The sequence below is a fragment of the Eriocheir sinensis genome, chromosome 24, assembly GCF_024679095.1.
Source record: "Eriocheir sinensis breed Jianghai 21 chromosome 24, ASM2467909v1, whole genome shotgun sequence".
Classification (NCBI taxonomy): Eukaryota; Metazoa; Arthropoda; class Malacostraca; order Decapoda; family Varunidae; genus Eriocheir; species Eriocheir sinensis.
This window is the reverse complement of record NC_066532.1, coordinates 13,806,560-13,822,882: the sequence shown is the minus strand read 5'-3', so window position 1 is coordinate 13,822,882 and position 16,323 is coordinate 13,806,560. Positions and strand designations below refer to the sequence as shown.

The 16,323-nt window shown below is 43.7% G+C and overlaps 1 protein-coding gene across 5 annotated transcripts in view; it reads right to left on the bottom strand.

Moving 5' to 3' along the window:
• LOC127002870 (serine protease 27-like) overlaps positions 1-16,323 on the bottom strand; it is a 98,030-nt gene that overhangs the window by 33,481 nt on the left and 48,226 nt on the right. For 4 of the 5 annotated variants that reach the window (XR_007756631.1, XM_050869111.1, XM_050869113.1 and 1 more), the window contains exon 1: positions 9,218-9,646. The exons of the other annotated variant lie outside the window; for it this stretch is intronic. The gene's annotated coding sequence lies outside the window, so the exon portion shown is untranslated. Of the gene's footprint in view, positions 1-9,217; positions 9,647-16,323 lie in introns of those variants that run through there. 5 annotated transcript variants of the gene reach the window in all.

The following is a 16,323-nucleotide window of genomic DNA, read 5'->3' as shown; positions in this document are numbered from 1 at the left end:
GTTGGCTCTTAGCTAGCCTGCCTGCTTTCAGTGATTTAATCAATCCGTTTGCCATAGGAGTGGCTTGCAGGGAAGGATTAAAGCACTTGTGTACCTACTCTTGGATATGTTCAGTTCACTCCCGTTGCAGCAAAGTGGCGATCAATGCGTTTCTTGAAGGAGTTGATGGTCTCTGCGCTAACCACTTCTGCAGGGAGGCTGTTCCAGTGGCGAACAACCCTATTCGAGAAATAACTCCTGCCTATGTCGGTATTGCATCGCTTTGCTTGAATTGTTTTTCCGTTGTTTCTTGTTCTCAGGTTAGTTTGTAGCGTGAAGAGTTTGGAGTGCTCAACGTTGCTGAGCTTGTTCAGGTACTTAAAGACTTGTATCATGTCTCCCCGCAGTCGTCTCTTTTCCAACGTGAAGAGGTTGAGTCGCTCGAGTCGCTCTTCATAGGGTTTCGTCCTCAGTGATGGTATCATCTTCGTGGCGCGGCGCTGTACTCTCTCAAGTAATTCAATGTCTTTCCTGTAATTTGGAGACCAGAATTGCACGGCGTATTCCAGGTGGGGCCTCACCAGCGAATTGTACAAGGATAACATAACTCCCGGCGTCTTGTATTCGAAGTTCCTCGCTATGAACCCAAGCATTGTATTGGATTTCTTACAGGCGAACTTGCAGTGTTTTGTTTGTTTCAAGTCACTGCTGATGGTGACCCCGAGGTCTCTTTCCTCTTGCACTACATGTAGTGGTTCGCCACCCATGTGGTATGTGTGATTGCTGTTTCTGGATCCGATATGCATTACTTTACATTTGGTAGTGTTGAAGGACATCTGCCATTTTTCCGACCACCGAGTGATCAGGTCCAGGTCTCTTTGGATAATTTCGCAGTCTGCCGTCGTGAGGGCCTTCCCACCCATCTTTGTGTCGTCGGCAAATTTTGAAAGATTGGATTTTAATCTAAGTTCTAGGTCGTTGATATATATGATGAAGAGTATGGGTCCCAGCACTGACCCCTGTGGCACTCCACTTGTGACCGGGAGCCACTCGGATGCCTGTCCGTTGAGTACAACTCGTTGTTTTCTTTCAGTGAGCCAGTCTTTGATCCACGCTGTCAGATTGTCGCCTAATCCCGCCGACTTGAGTTTCTTGAGGAGTCTTTCGTGTGGCACTTTGTCAAAGGCTTTTTGAAAATCTAGATATATAACATCACTGGGGATATGATTATCCCAGTTTTCATAGATACCTTGGAAGAAGTCCAGTAAATTGGTTAAGCATGAGCGCTTATTCCTGAAACCGTGCTGAGCATCGGAAATGATGTTGTCTTCAAGGAACCTAACGAGTTTGTCTCTGATGATCTTCTCGAGGATTTTTCCGGCCACTGAGGTCAAGCTGATTGGTCTGTAGTTTAGGGCCACACTTTTGTCTCCCTTTTTGAAGATCGGTGTTACGTTCGCTTGTTTCCAGTCTTTCGGGACTTTGTTTTGTTGTAGTGACTGATTGTAGATGGCGGTGAGTGGCTTGAGGATTTGCTGCTTGAGTTTCTTGACCAGCCTGGGTGACAAGTCGTCGGGTCCGGTGGACTTGTTTGTCTCGCCGAAGAAGAAGAACAACAACAACAACAACAACAACAACAACAACAACAACAACAACAACAACAATAACAACAGCAACAAGAACAACAACAACAACAAAAACAACAACAAAAACAAAAACAAGAACAAGAAGAACAAGAAGAAGAGCAACAAGAAGAAGAAGAAGAAGATGCTGTTAAGAATGCTGAAAATGCTGCTGCCGATGATGATGATGATGATGAGCTGACCTAACCTGACCTAACCTAACAGTAACCTTAACAAGACACGTCCTAAACCTGTTATTGGACTTCCTGTTAATTAAAAGTGAGAGAGAGAGAGAGAGAGAGAGAGAGAGAGAGAGAGAGAGAGAGAGAGAGAGAGAGAGAGAGAGAGAGAGAGAGAGAGAGAGAGAGAGAGAGAGAGAGAGAGAGAGAGAGAGAGAGAGAGAGAGAGAGAGGGGTGAGGTAAGGTAAGGTTAGGTAAGTTCATGTGCTTTAAATGGACAGGTGTACCTCCCCCCCTCCTCCTCCTCCTCCCCTCTTCCCCTTTCCTCCCCCCTCTCCCCACCATAACTTGGGCAGGTAATATGGTTGACACTTGTGGGAGCGGAGGTGAATCAGATTCTCAAAAACACACATACACACACATTTTCGTACTTTTTTTTTACCTGCATGAGAGAGAGAGAGAGAGAGAGAGAGAGAGAGAGAGAGAGAGAGAGAGAGAGAGAGAGAGAGAGAGAGAGAGAGAGAGAGAGAGAGAGAGAGAGAGAGAGAGAGAGAGAGAGAGAGAGAGCGCTTCCATGCCAAAGATTCCAAACTCTCGCTGAAAGTCAATAATTTTCCGTCATTTTCTCTCTTTTAAGAGCGCGAAACCGTGGAGAGAGAGAGAGAGAGAGAGAGAGAGAGAGAGAGAGAGAGAGAGAGTGGGAGGGGTGCCAACTGCTTAAATCGCTTTGGCTTTCACTTTAGATACGCTTGTCATGGATGAGAGAGAGAGAGAGAGAGAGAGAGAGAGAGAGAGAGAGAGAGAGAGAGAGAGAGAGAGAGAGAGAGAGAGAGAGAGAGAGAGAGAGAGAGAGAGAGAGAGAGAGAGAGAGAGAGAGAGAGAGAGAGAGAGAGAGAGAGAGAGAGAGAGAGAGAGAGAGAGAGAGAGAGAGAGAGAGAGAGAGAGAGAGAGAGAGAGAGAGAGACACACACTATTCCGGAACTCTAATATAAAAAAAACTTGACATCTTATTTAGAATCCTTGGTTTGGGAAGAGAAAGCGAGAGGGGACGTGAAAGGATAAGAGGAGGAGGAGGAGGAGGAGAAGAAAGAGGAGGAGGAGGAGGAGGAGGAAGAGGAGGAAGAGTGACATCATTTAGCTAACAGGATGTGACCATGACGAAGGGAAATAAAGAAGAAAGAGGAGAAAAACGAGAAGAAAGAAGAGGAGGAAGAGGAAGAAGAATAAAAGAGAAAGGAGAAGGAGGAGGAAAAAGAAGGGAAGGAAGAAGGAAGAGGAGGAGGAGGAATACGAAGGGAGGAGAAAGAGGAGAAGGAAGAAGAGGATGAGAAGTAAATAAAAGATGCAGAAGAGGAGGATAAGGAGAAGGAGGAGGAAGAGGAGGAATACGAAGGGAGAAGAAAGAGGAGAAGGAAGAAGAGGATGAGGAGGAGGAGGAAGAGTCAGGATGTGGTAGAAACAGACAAACAGACAGACATGAAACAGACAAACAGACCCACAAATAGGGACACACACACACACACACACACACACACACACACACACACACACACACACACACACACACATCGCTGTCAGTCTTTACAATTCACTAACAGTCCATTTTTCCTTCACTTTCCATTCGTTTGTAGAAAAATACCGAAAGTTTACTCGCTCGCGGAGGCCAAACAAAGCAGTGAAAATTTAGCTAAAAAAGTGTTGAAATAATGAATGTTCTGGTCATTGTGTTACATGTTGGATTGTGTTAATGGTTCCTCTTCTTCCTCTTCCTCCTCCTTCTCCTCCTCCTCCTCCTCCTCCTCCTCCTTCTCCTCCTCCTCCTGAACTCCGTCGCCCTTTTCCTTTTGCATATAAATATTTCAATGCTACTGATATTTTTCAACGTAACTTTCTATTGTAAAAGAACTCAAATATCAATTACAGACTACATAATTATTAGGGAGGCCACATTACCAACTTTCCATTATTCCTATACTAAGAATTCCAATACTATTCTAACTACTTGCTATCGTCTGACACAAATAAGAATTGTGTAGGCGGGGACTGACAACTGAGTCTCTCCCAGCGTGCCGCACCGCCCTCACTCCCTCATGACTCTCTCCCTCCTGTGTCAACTATTTACTATTTGATATTGTCTATGTATCCCGAAATTGACCTCTCTTTCGGCAACCTCTTTGGATTCTTTTTGGGAGCAGCGAGTACCGGGCTTTTTTTTTATTATTGTTTATTTTTTTGTGTCCTTGAGCTGTATCCTTTGTTGTAAAAAAAATATTCTGTAAACATTAAATAAGTCTATGTAGTTCCATGAATATGTCGCTTTTTAGAATAAGAGAGAGAGTTGTATACATTTTATAACACGTGACGACAAATGAGATTTTTCGGACGTGTGATGAGAAGGAATGAGATGGTGATTTGAGATTTCTCGGAGATGTGATGAGAAGGAAGGAGATGGTGATTTGAGATTTCTCGGAGATGTGATGAGAAGGAATGAGATGGTGATTTGAGATTTCTCGGAGATGTGATGAGGAGGAAGGAGATAGAGATTTGAGATTTCTCGGAGATGTGATAAGGAGGAATGAGATGGAGATTTGAGATTTCTCGGAGATGTGATGAGAAGGAAGGAGATGGAGGCTGTAGTGTTGACTGGGACGGTGGAAGGACGAGGAGCAAGAGGAAGACAGAGAGATAAATTTATGGATGCTGTGACGACTAACGAGAGTGGCGGGAGGACATCTTAACCCGGTAGCAGCAACGGACCAAATTTGTGGCTTTACCGGGTACCAGCAGCGGGCCAAATTTGTGCCATGATATAACCCCTCAAAATAGATGATGGATAAATTGATCACAAATGCGTTGATATATATTATGAAATGGTGTGCGTGAGTGATGATTTTTTCTCATAAATTCGCTTAGAGGGGCCTTTAAGAAACATGATCCACGCTGCTACCGGGTTAAGCCTGCTGAGTTGTTGCAGTTGACATGAGACAGAATCAGGTGGCGCTTCATGGTTGCCGAAGTCCTGGATGCGGCACGTCGGTAAGGTAAGGTAAGGTAAGGTAAGGTAAGGTAAGGTAAGGTAAGGAGGCGCTGTGGTAAGGATGGGATGCTGGTATTTTTCCCTTATCTCTGAATCTCTTCCTTTTTTTACATTTTCTATATTTTCTTTAAGGATGAGATGCTTGTATTTTTTCCCTTATCTCTGAACCTCTTCCTTTTTTTTACATTTTCTATATTTTCTTTAAGGATGAGATGCTGGTATTTTTTCACTTATCTCTTTATTTCTTCCTTTTTTTTACATTTTCTATATTTTCTTTAAGGATGAGATGCTGGTATTTTTTCACTTATCTCTGAATCTCTTCCTTTTTTTATATTTTCTATATTTTCTTTAAGGATGAGATGCTTGTATTTTTTCCCTTATCTCTGAATCTCTTCCTTTTTTTACATTTTCTATATTTTTTTACATTCTCCTTTCTTTCTATTTTCCTCTTCCTACTCCTCCTCCTCCATTTCCTTATCACATCTTTCTTACTATTTTTTTCTCACTCTTTGTCTTCTCATCCTCATCCTTATTATTATTATTATTATTATTATTATTATTATTATTATTATTATTATTATTATTATTATTATCATTATTATTATTATTATCATCCGCATTCATTGACTTCCTATTCCGCCTAGATCTCAAGGTCACACACACACACACACACACACACACACACACACACACACACACACACCTTGCCACACACCACCAACGGGAAATGAGAAAAGGTCAATGTGAAAGAAGGAAAAAATAAAATAGAACGAAAAAAATAGGAGGAAGAGAGGATTGAGAGAGAGAGAGAGAGAGAGAGAGAGAGAGAGAGAGAGAGAGAGAGAGAGAGAGAGAGAGAGAGAGAGAGAGAGAGAGAGAGAGAGAGAGAGAGAGAGAGAGAGAGAGAGAGAGAGAGAGAGAGAGAGAGAGAGAGAGAGAGAGAGAGAGAGAGAGAGAGAGAGAGATAGGAACTTAACCCACCACCCTCACATACCATCATCATCACTACCATCATCACCACCACCACCATCATCATCACCACCATCACCACCACCACCATCATCACCACCACCATCATCATCACCACCACCACCATCATCACCACCACCACCATCACCACCACCATCATCACCATCACAACCACCACCATCATCACCACCACCACCATCATCACCACCATCATCACCACCACCATCATCATCACCATCACCACCATCATCACCACCACCATCATCACCACCACCACCATCATCACCACCACCACCATCATCACCATCACCATCATCATCACCACCACCACCATCATCACCACCAACACCTCCATCTTCCCTAATACACTTAATCATTACCAACACCACTAAAGTATACACCATCTTATATCACCATCACCATCACCACCTTCACCATCACCACCACCACCGCAAAAAAAATCTGATAGCAGTAACAAGAAAAACAAAGTAGTAGTGGTAGTAGTGGTGGTGGTGGTAGTAGTAGTAATAGTAGTAGTAGTAGTAGTTGTAGTAGTAGTAGTAGTAGCAGAAATAATAATAATGTAAAAAAAAAAATTAATAATAATAATAATAATAATAATAATAATAATAATAATAATAATAATAATAATAATAATAATAATAATAATAATAATAATGATAAAAAAAATCAGTTTGACACCATAAACGAACACTACGAGACAGACGAAGGTAATTTAACAGTTAGTTGACTTTGAGAAACGAGAGAGAGAGAGAGAGAGAGAGAGAGAGAGAGAGAGAGAGAGAGAGAGAGAGAGAGAGAGAGAGAGAGAGAGAGAGAGAGAGAGAGAGAGAGAGAGAGAGAGAGAGAGAGAGAGAGAGAGAGAGAGAGAGATAGGAATAGCGAATAGAGACGAGAAACAAAGACAGACAGACAGACAGACAGACAGACAGGACTTCCTCGGTCGCTGGTTAAGAACAAAAGCTCATTGGTTCCGTGTCTCCCCCCCTCCCCCTCCCCTCCCCCCCTCCCCCCCCCAGGTGTGGTTTGGCACAGTGTTACACGCGGAAATAATTGATTTGTGGCTGATTGTTTTTTGGTTGTTTTTACTCAGTGGGAGATATTTTTTAAGGGGTAAGGAGGAAGGGGAAAAAAAGGCTTGGGGTCGTATTTTAAAACATTTCGTCGCCCAAGGTCACATATTTGACATGGCTTTCGTGGGACCTGTAGACCTTTCCAGGGGTAGTTTTATGAGCCTGGTGGTAGTTTGACCCTTCTTCTGTGCCATGAACCTTAAAAACACTCATGAAAACCCGATTGATCCCCTCTTTGACCTTTAAAAATAGTCGATGTGAGAAGCGAAGGTGTTTTAAAATACAGCCCTTGATCAGGAGGAGAATAGGAGTGGAGTGAAGGGAATGTCAGGGAAGGGAAAGAACAGGATAGGAAAGGAGCTGAAGGGAAGGGAATAGAGGTAGAGTGAAGGGAATGTCAGGGAAGGGAAAGAACAGGATAGGAAAGGAGCTGAAGGGAAGGGAATAGGAGTGGAGTGAAGGGAATGTCAGGGAAGGGAAAGAACGGGATGGGAAAGGAGCTGAAGGGAAGGGAATAGGAGTGGAGTGAAGGGAATGTCAGGGAAGGGAAAGAACAGGATGGGAAAGGAGCTGAAGGGAAGGGAATAGGAGTGGAGTGAAGGGAATGTCAGGGAAGGGAAAGAACAGGATGGGAAAGGAGCTGAAGGGAAAGGAATAGGAGTGGAGTGAAGGGAATGTCAGCGAAGGGAAAGAACAGGATGGGAAAGGAGCTGAAGGGAAGGGAATAGGAGGAGGAAGGAATGTCAGGAAGTAAAGAACGGATGGGAAAGGAGCTGAAGGATGGGAAAGGAGCTGAAGGGAAGGGAATGGGAGTGGAGTGAAGGGAATGTCAGGGAAGGGAAAGAACGGGATGGGAAAGGAGCTGAAGGGAAGGGAATGGGAGTGGAGTGAAGGGAATGTCAGGGAAGGGAAAGAACGGGATGGGAAAGGAGCTGAAGGGAAGGGAATAGGTGGAGGAAGGAATGTCAGGAAGGGAAAGAGCAGGATGGGAAAGGAGCTGAAGGGAAGGGAATGGGAGGAGGAAGGGAATGTCAGGAAGGGAAAGAACGGGATGGGAAAGGAGCTGAAGGGAAGGGAATGGGAGTGGAGTGAAGGGAATGTCAGGGATGGGAAAGAGCAGGATGGGAAAGGAGCTGAAGGGAAGGGAATAGGAGTGGAGTGAAGGGAATGTCAGGGAAGGGAAAGACCAGTATGGGCCAGGAGCTGAATGGAAGGGAATAGGAGTGGAGGAAGGGAATGTCAGGGAAGGGAAAGAACGGGATGGGAAAGGAGCTGAAGGGAAGGGAATGGGAGTGGAGTGAAGGAATGTCAGGAAGGGAAAGAACAGGATGGGAAAGGAGCTGAAGGGAATGGAAGGGAATGAAGGAGCTGAAGGGAAGGGAATAGGAGGAGTGAAGGGAATGTCAGGAAGGAAAGAACAGGATGGGAAAGGAGCTGAAGGAAAGGAATAGGAGGAGGGAATGTCAGCGAAGGGAAAGAACAGGATGGGAAAGGAGCTGAAGGGAAGGGAATGGGAGTGGAGTGAAGGGAATGTCAGGGAAGGGAAAGAGCAGGATGGGAAAGGAGCTGAAGGGGAGGCGGTGGCCGAGTGGTCAGCGTGCGGACGTGGTGATCCCGGGGGCCTAGGTTCGAATCCCACCATAGGACGCAAACGATTTTCAACCATCACTGAGCGTCGGAAAATTACCCACATGCTGCAAAGATCTTCAGTCAACCCAAATTTCAGCGACTTCGGTCAAATGGAGCACCGAGGGACAGCATGGGCCAAGCAAGTCATATACCAAGGCAGCCACTATAAATAAAATCCGCCCGCACCACTATAGGGTTGGGGCCGTCCAAGGTGCCCATCAAGAGAACTGACCAGCAGCACCAAAAAAAGTTTAGATAAGAAAGGAAGGGAAAAGAAAGAATGGCTGAAAAATAAGGGAGGTAAACGACAGGATTGCAAAGGAGGGAAAGGGACAGGAATATGAGAGGAAAGAAAAAACGTTTAGATAAGAAAGGAAGGGAAAAGAAAGAATGGCTGAAAACAAGGGAAGGTAAACGATAGGATTGCAAAGGAGGGAAAGGGCAGGGATATGAGAGGATAGGAGGAGAATGGAAGGGATAACAAGGGAAGGAAAGGAAAGAAAATAGGAAATAAGAAGAATGGGATGGGATGGAAGAAAATAAATAATAATATGCAAAGTTCTGGCAGCAAGATGTCATATACGAGGAGGAGGAAGAAAGGAGGACGAGGAGGAGGAAAAGAGGACGAGGAGGAGGAGGAGGAAGAAGAAAGTAAAATGAGACGGAGCAGAGCACAGGAGCAACAACCAAACCCACACTTCACTTACTGTCCACGGGAAAAGAAGAAGAAACGCCTCGCAAACCAACACTTCCTCTGTCTTGGAAAACCACACTTCTACCGCGTCTGTTTATCTCTGTCCGTTTCTTTCGCTTCAGTCAGTTTCAAGTTTCCTATGCCGTTCTTTCTGTCCTGTTTACTGTCCGTTTCGCTTCCGTTCCTGTATGTTTCCTTGATGTGCGTTTCCCGTTGCTTCACTACACGGAACAGACAGACAGACAGACACACAGACAGCCGGGGAGATAAACAGACAGACAAACGATGCGGAATTAAGTGAGTGAGTGAGTGAGTGAGTGAGTGAGTGGGTGGATAATTCAAATTTCTCTTTCTTTTTTCTCTCACTATCTCGCTCTTTTCCTCTCTCTCTCTCTCCCTCCCAGTTACTTCAGGTCCGTTCACAGTCGAATCCAACCCACCACTAACTGTGAAGCCAAAGATCGACTCCGCGGGGCTCGAACTGACCTTCACATCAGCCATCCGCCACCACCCGTACCCCCCTTCCCACCCCCCACCCCTGACCACCCCTCCCCTAATGCCAAGAACACGCTTTTTCGACGTATAAATGAGGAGAGCTTTGGGGCTTTTAAATTAGGTCCGTCCGGGGGTGAGCTGGTTGGCCTTCGCTGCCCTGCTCGCTTGCTTGTTGCTGGTGATGTCGTTTTCAAGTTAGGGTACGAGAGAGAGAGAATAGGAAGGAAAATGGGTAAAAACGGAAGCGAATGAGAGAGAGAGAGAGAGAGAGAGAGAGAGAGAGAGAGAGAGAGAGAGAGAGAGAGAGAGAGAGAGAGAGAGAGAGAGAGAGAGAGAGAGAGAGAGAGAACGGAAGAGAGAAAGAGCGAACGAGATAAAAACGAGAGAACAGGAGAACTAGAGAAAAAAAGAATGGGAGAACGAAAGAGAACGAGATTATAAAGGAGAACGAAAGAGAACAGGAGTAAAAGAGAACAAAAGAAAGAGGGAACTAAAGCAAAAAAGAGAGAAGAGAGAACAAAATATAAAAAATGAGAGAGAGAGAGAGAGAGAGAGAGAGAGAGAGAGAGAGAGAGAGAGAGAGAGAGAGAGAGAGAGAGAGAGAGAGAGAGAGAGAGAGAGAGAGAGAGAGAGAGAGAGAGAGAGAGAGAGAGAGAGAGAGAGAGAGAGAGAGAGAGAGAGAGAGAGATAACAAGAAAGACAGGGAGAAAGAAAAAGAGAACGAGAGAGAGAGAGAGAGAGAGAGAGAGTAATTTATTCTTCCTGAACTTAATATCAAGCTCATGTAGCCCGGGTCTGAAGGTCTTGGGTTATACGCCTTTGGGAATCGAACCCGTGACCTCTGTGTTGTGAGTCGAGCGTGCTAACCAGTGTGCCAAGTTGGATTTTACATGATTTTGGGTTTGAGTCTCCTGTGTGTGTGTGTGTGTGTGTGTTTAGGAAGTAAGGGAAGAAAAGGGAAGGAAAGGGAAGAAAGGAAAGGAAGGGCAGGGAGAGAGAGGAAAAGATAAGTAAAGAGAAATAAAGGGAAAGGGAGGAAAGGGAGTTAAAAGGGAGGAAAAGAGAAGTAAGGGAAAGTAAAGGGAAGAAAAGGGAAGAAAAGAGGAAATAAAGAGAAGTAAAAATAAGTTAAGTATAGTGAAATAAAGGGAGGAGAGCAAAGTAAGGCGAGGTAAAGGGATGAAAAGGAAAGTAAAGGAAGGTAAAGGATCAAGAAGCAATAAAGTAAAGGGAAGTAAAGGGAAGTAAAGGAAGGTAAAGGATCAAGAAGCAATAAAGTAAAGGGAAGTAAAGGGAAGTAAAGGGAAGAAAAGAAAAGTAGAGGAAGGTAAGGGATCAGGAAGCAATAGCGTAAAGGGAAGTAAAGGGAAGAAAAGGAAAGAAAAGAAAAGTAGAGGAAGGTAAGGGATCAGGAAGCAATAGAGTAAAGGGAAGTAAAGGGAAGTAAAGGGAAGAAAAGAAAAGTAGAGGAAGGTAAGGGATCAGGAAGCAATAGAGTAAAGGGAAGTAAAGGGAAGTAGAGGGAGGAGGAAGTACTTGAGCAGCATACCTCCGTGTTTTTAGTGAATATACTTTTTGTTCATCTAACGAAAACGGGACGAAACTGAGTCAGTGTTTCTTAATCTTATTCTTCTTGATTCTTGAGGGAAGTTAAAAGATCAGGAAGTACTTGAATAGGTCAGGAAGTGTGTGCGTGTGTGTGTGTGTGTGTGTGTGTGTGTGTGTGTGTGTGTGTGTGTGTGTGTGTGTGTGTGTGTGTGTGTGTGTGTGTGTGTGTGTTTAGGCGCATTAACTTTTCTACTTGAAGCAAATGGAATGGAATTGGGTAGGTGGTGGCTGAGTGGTTAGCGTGCGGGCCTAACATTCACGGCGCCATGGAAAACATCGGTTCGAATCCCCACGGTACCACCTGGGATCTTTCAGTCACCGCCGAGTGGCCCAAGACTACCCACACGCTGTCCAGAAGACCACCCGGCAACCCGGACTCTAGAAGAAACCGTTCAAGTGAATCAAGAATGAGTTCCGGGGGGCAGCATGAGCCAAGCATAGCTGGCGCCACTATAAAAAATTGTCTGCGCCATGACGGGCTTAGGGCCGACCACCAGGCCCCTGAAGAAAGCCTACCGGCGCTACAGGCGGAGGTGTGAAGAAAAAAATATGATTAAACACTTATGAAGCAATTTCCTGACTCGTTTGACCTTGACTGATGTTGACTCCGAATATAGACCACTTGCTCTCTCTCTCTCTCTCTCTTAGTAACAATTATACACATTATCTCTGCTTCACTAATTACCAAACAGGAAACAACAGCAGTAGTAGTAGTAGTAGTAGTAGTAGTAGTAGTAGTAGTAGTAGTAGTATAGTAGTAGTAGTAGTGGTGGTGGTGGTAGTAGTGGTAATAGTAGTGGTAGTAGCAGTAGTAGTAGTAGTAGTAGTAGTAGTAGTAGTAGTAGTAGTAGTAGAAGTAGAAGAAGTAGTAGTAGTAGTAGTAGTAGTAGTGAAAGCAGTAGCAGCATCAGTAGTAAGTGTTTCTCTTTTCCTAACCCGTCAAATGCTCTAGTTCTGAACACAGTCTCAAGTCCCTCACCTTTTTGTCTGCCTTAAACTGTTTTGATGACTTGCATTGCCTTACGTTGTCTTCCTTCTTACACGGATTAGAGGTCATTTTCGTCTTCTTTGGTAATTCAGTGAGTGACAACGAGACTAGGGACCCAAGCAGGAACAACTGAAGGCATTAAACTGTGACTTGAAAGTATTTTATGTGGAGTCGTGGAGGTCTTGCATTCCTCCTCGCGTTAAATAATGATCGAGAAGAGTCCCGTCTTGTTTGGATGGTAATTTTCTCTCTCTCTCTCTCTCTCTCTCTCTCTCTCTCTCTCTCTCTCTCTCTCTCTCTCTCTCTCTCTCTCTCTCATCTTCTACCCCTTTTCCCTTCCTCTTCCCCCTTTTTAGAACCTACCAACGGACACATTCTATTTTAAGTACTGAAATCACTGCATTACGACAATTTAAAACATTATAGTCCTTTCTTTCACGTAACATAATGACCTAACATAATATCCATTTTCATTGGAAATAAGAAACTACAAAGTGACTATTGAAAATCATGTATTGTAACTATTAAAAGCATTGTATTGGGACTTTTGAAGGCATTATATTACTCTTCTTTTCTTACGTAAATAGTGACCACAGGATATTTTCGTTTCCTTGCTCGGTATTTAAGACGACGAAGCAAGAGACTTACAAAGGGGCCATTGAGAACATTGTATTGGCCGTGTTGAAAGCATTGTGTCAGTAATCTTCATCCACGTGACACAGTGAGCGAACATGATTTCCGGGTTTGGGAAGTGAAAAGAAAACAAAACAAAACTAACACGACAAGACAATACAAAAGAAAACCAAAAAGAAGACACACAGACAAAAAACATTAAATACGAAACAAACATAATTTCCGTGTTTGGTATGCAAACGGAAGAGTCAAGCCGGCCATACACACGCAGGCCCGGCCCGTCCGGCCGACGAAAGGGGGCGGGCTCTTGGAGGCTCACACCCACACACACACACAGGCCGCCCCATGAAAATAAAGAGTACACTAAAATGTCGCGTTATTTGACTGCAACATGCTCTAAATAGCTCATATTAATAAGTGTTTTATCCTATAGTATTATTTGATGGGGATGAAAAAGAATAAGTACTACACATTACAAAAAAGAAAAGGAAAAATAATGTTCCTTCGCGGCGGGCCGCGCCTCACGCGCCCACACGCGCAGGTGGCAGGTGACACCGGACGGAATTTCAAGCACCGACCTGTTTTTCCAGGCCGCCGCGCCGGGCCTGGCCGGCCTGGCCCATACACACACAGTCCGCCTCCAGCCGCGCCCCTTTGTGTGGGCCGGACAAGCCGGGCCTGCGTGTGCATGGCCGGCTTTAAGACCTTTATAAAACACCAAAAAACTTGAAATACTAACCAAACATAATTTCGTATTTCACAAGTGAAAAGGGGACGAGAGACGTATTGAAAAAAAAAGAAATGATACTAACTAAAGATAATATCCGTGTCTGGCAAGTGAAAAGGAATGTAAAGCCCTATTAAAGAAGCACCAAATAAAACGAAATACTAACGGTAACTAACCAAACAAAATTTCCGTGTTTGTCAATTGAAAGCGAGGCTAGATATTAAAAAAAAAAAAATGCAGGAAAATACGCAGGTGACTTCAGAAATATTTAAGTCTGTCCTTCCTTCACGTGACTTTCGATCAGATGTTGTTACCATTTCCTTGTTTGGCGAGTGAAAACGACATAAAAGAAAAAAAAACTAAGTAAAAAAAAAACGTAGATATCAGGTAACTTATAAATCTGAGTCTTGCCTTCCTGCTCGATGATGAAGTAAAAGAGTTGAGTGACAAAGCAGATTAGAAACAAAAATAGAAAGAAACTCGAAGTGGAAATTAGTTCGAGGGAAAAAAAAAATTAAAGGAGAGCGACGAAAAATATTAGTAAGTTCAATAAATCAATAAAATCAATAAGAAATACGCGACGAAAATCTTAAAAGCTCAAAACATAAATAAAAGTAGATATTTTCACTACTCAGAAGAACAATTTTAATGATGATAACAGTCTTAGATATAAAGTTAAGTAAGTATCAACAACCCTAAGAAAAAAAACTTCAGAAAATACAAAAAAAAAAAAAAACTAATTTCTTCGAGTATTCCTGATTTTCTTTCCCTATAATCATGAGTAAAGCTGCTGCTGATGATGATGATGATAACAACAATAACAACAACAGCAACAACAACAACAATATCAATAACAACAACAACAGAAACAACAACAACAACAACAACAACAACAACAACAATAATCTCAGGTAACGAATTAATATAGTCTCACCTGTTCACTAATTTACAAACAGGTAAACAATCCACGGCACACAGGTATACCAGGTGTGTGTGTGTGTGTGTGTGTGTGTGTGTGTGTGTGTGTGTGTGTGTGTGTGTAAAGCCTCTCTGACACCTGGAAATGAGGTAAGCAGGACCACTTTCCCTCTCATTTACAGGTGTAGGTAACGGTCAGGTGAGGGAGGGAGGGAGGAAGGGAGGGAGAGAGGGAGGAAGGGAGGTAAGGAAACACACGGGGAGGGAGAGAGAGGGAGACGGGAAGTGAACAATAAAGATGAAGAAGGGAGAGAGGTGGAAAGGGAGTAAGGAAGAGAAAGGGAGAGAAAGACAGGGAGAAGAAAAGGGAGGATATGAAAAGGAAAGGAAGGGAGAGGGAGAGAGGAAGAAGTAAAGAGAAGGTATAGAAGAGGAAGGGAGAGAGGTGGAAAGGGGGTAAGGAATAGAAAGGGAGAGAATGACAGGGAGAAGGAAAGGGATGATATAAAAAGGAGAGGAAGGGAGATGGAGAGAGGGAGGAAGACATAGAGAGGGAGAAATAAAGAGAAGGAATAGAAGAGAAAGGGTGTAATGAATAGAAAGAAAGGGAGAAGAAAATGGAAGATAAGAAAGGAAGTAGAGAAAATGAAAGAGCTAGAGAGGTGAGGGAATAAAGGAGAAGGGAAAGGAAGGGAAGAAAAGAAGGAGAGAAGAGAAGAGAATTTGCGCAGTAAGATATAGGAGAGACAAGGGAATGGAAGAACAGGAGGTAAACAGGCAAGAGGGAGGGAGAAGGTGGAGAGAAGAAGAAAATGAAGAAGAAACGGAGAGAGAGAAGGAATGAAGGAAGATAGAGAAATACTGGAGACAGGAGGAGGAGGGAGGGAAGGGAGGAGAAGGTAAGGTAAGGAAGGAAACAGGAGGGAGGGAGGGAGGGAGGGAGAGGGTCACACACACACACACACACACACACACACACACACACGCACACACACCCCGTTGCCTCGTACACCGCTGTGGATATGGTTGTTCTTCCTCCTCCTCCTCCTCCTCTTCCTCCTCCTCCTCTTCATTCACCTTTCTTTTCCTTTTCTTTCATCATAAAAAATATCACCATAATAAGAAAAAAAACAAGATGAAAAGAACGAAGAAGCAGAAACAAAAGAAAACAACAACAACAAACAAAGAACACATTTTTTTCTTCCATATCCTGCTCCTGTACGTGTTTTTTGTTTATTTGTTTGCTTGTTTTGTTTGTGTGTATGTTTCTCTTCATAACCGTTTGTCTCTCTGTCTATAGTATGAGAATATATTTATCTGTCTGTCTGTCTGTCTGTTTCTCTGCTTCTATATATTTTGCTCTGTCGGTTTATCTTATCTCCGTTTCACTGTCTGTCTGTCTTTGTCTGTAAGTCTCTCTGTCTGTCTCTGCCACTGTCTGTTTGCCTGTCTCTGCCACTGTCTGTTTGTCTCTCTGAACGTCTGTAACAACCTGAGGGCGGATATGACCAGAGCCCGGGGCGTGAGAAGAGTCTGTCTGTCTGTCTGTGTGTCTGTCTGTCTGTATCTGCTGGTGATGGGAGCAGTGTGCACCGTGAAACTGCTAACTGCTGGATCACCTGACCTAAGTAGTAGTAGTAGTAGTAGTAGTAGTAGTAATAGTAGTAGTAGTAGTAGTAGTAGTAGTAGTAATAGTAGTAGTAGTAGTAGTGGTGGTAGTAGTAGTAGTAGTAGTAGTAGTAGTAGTAGT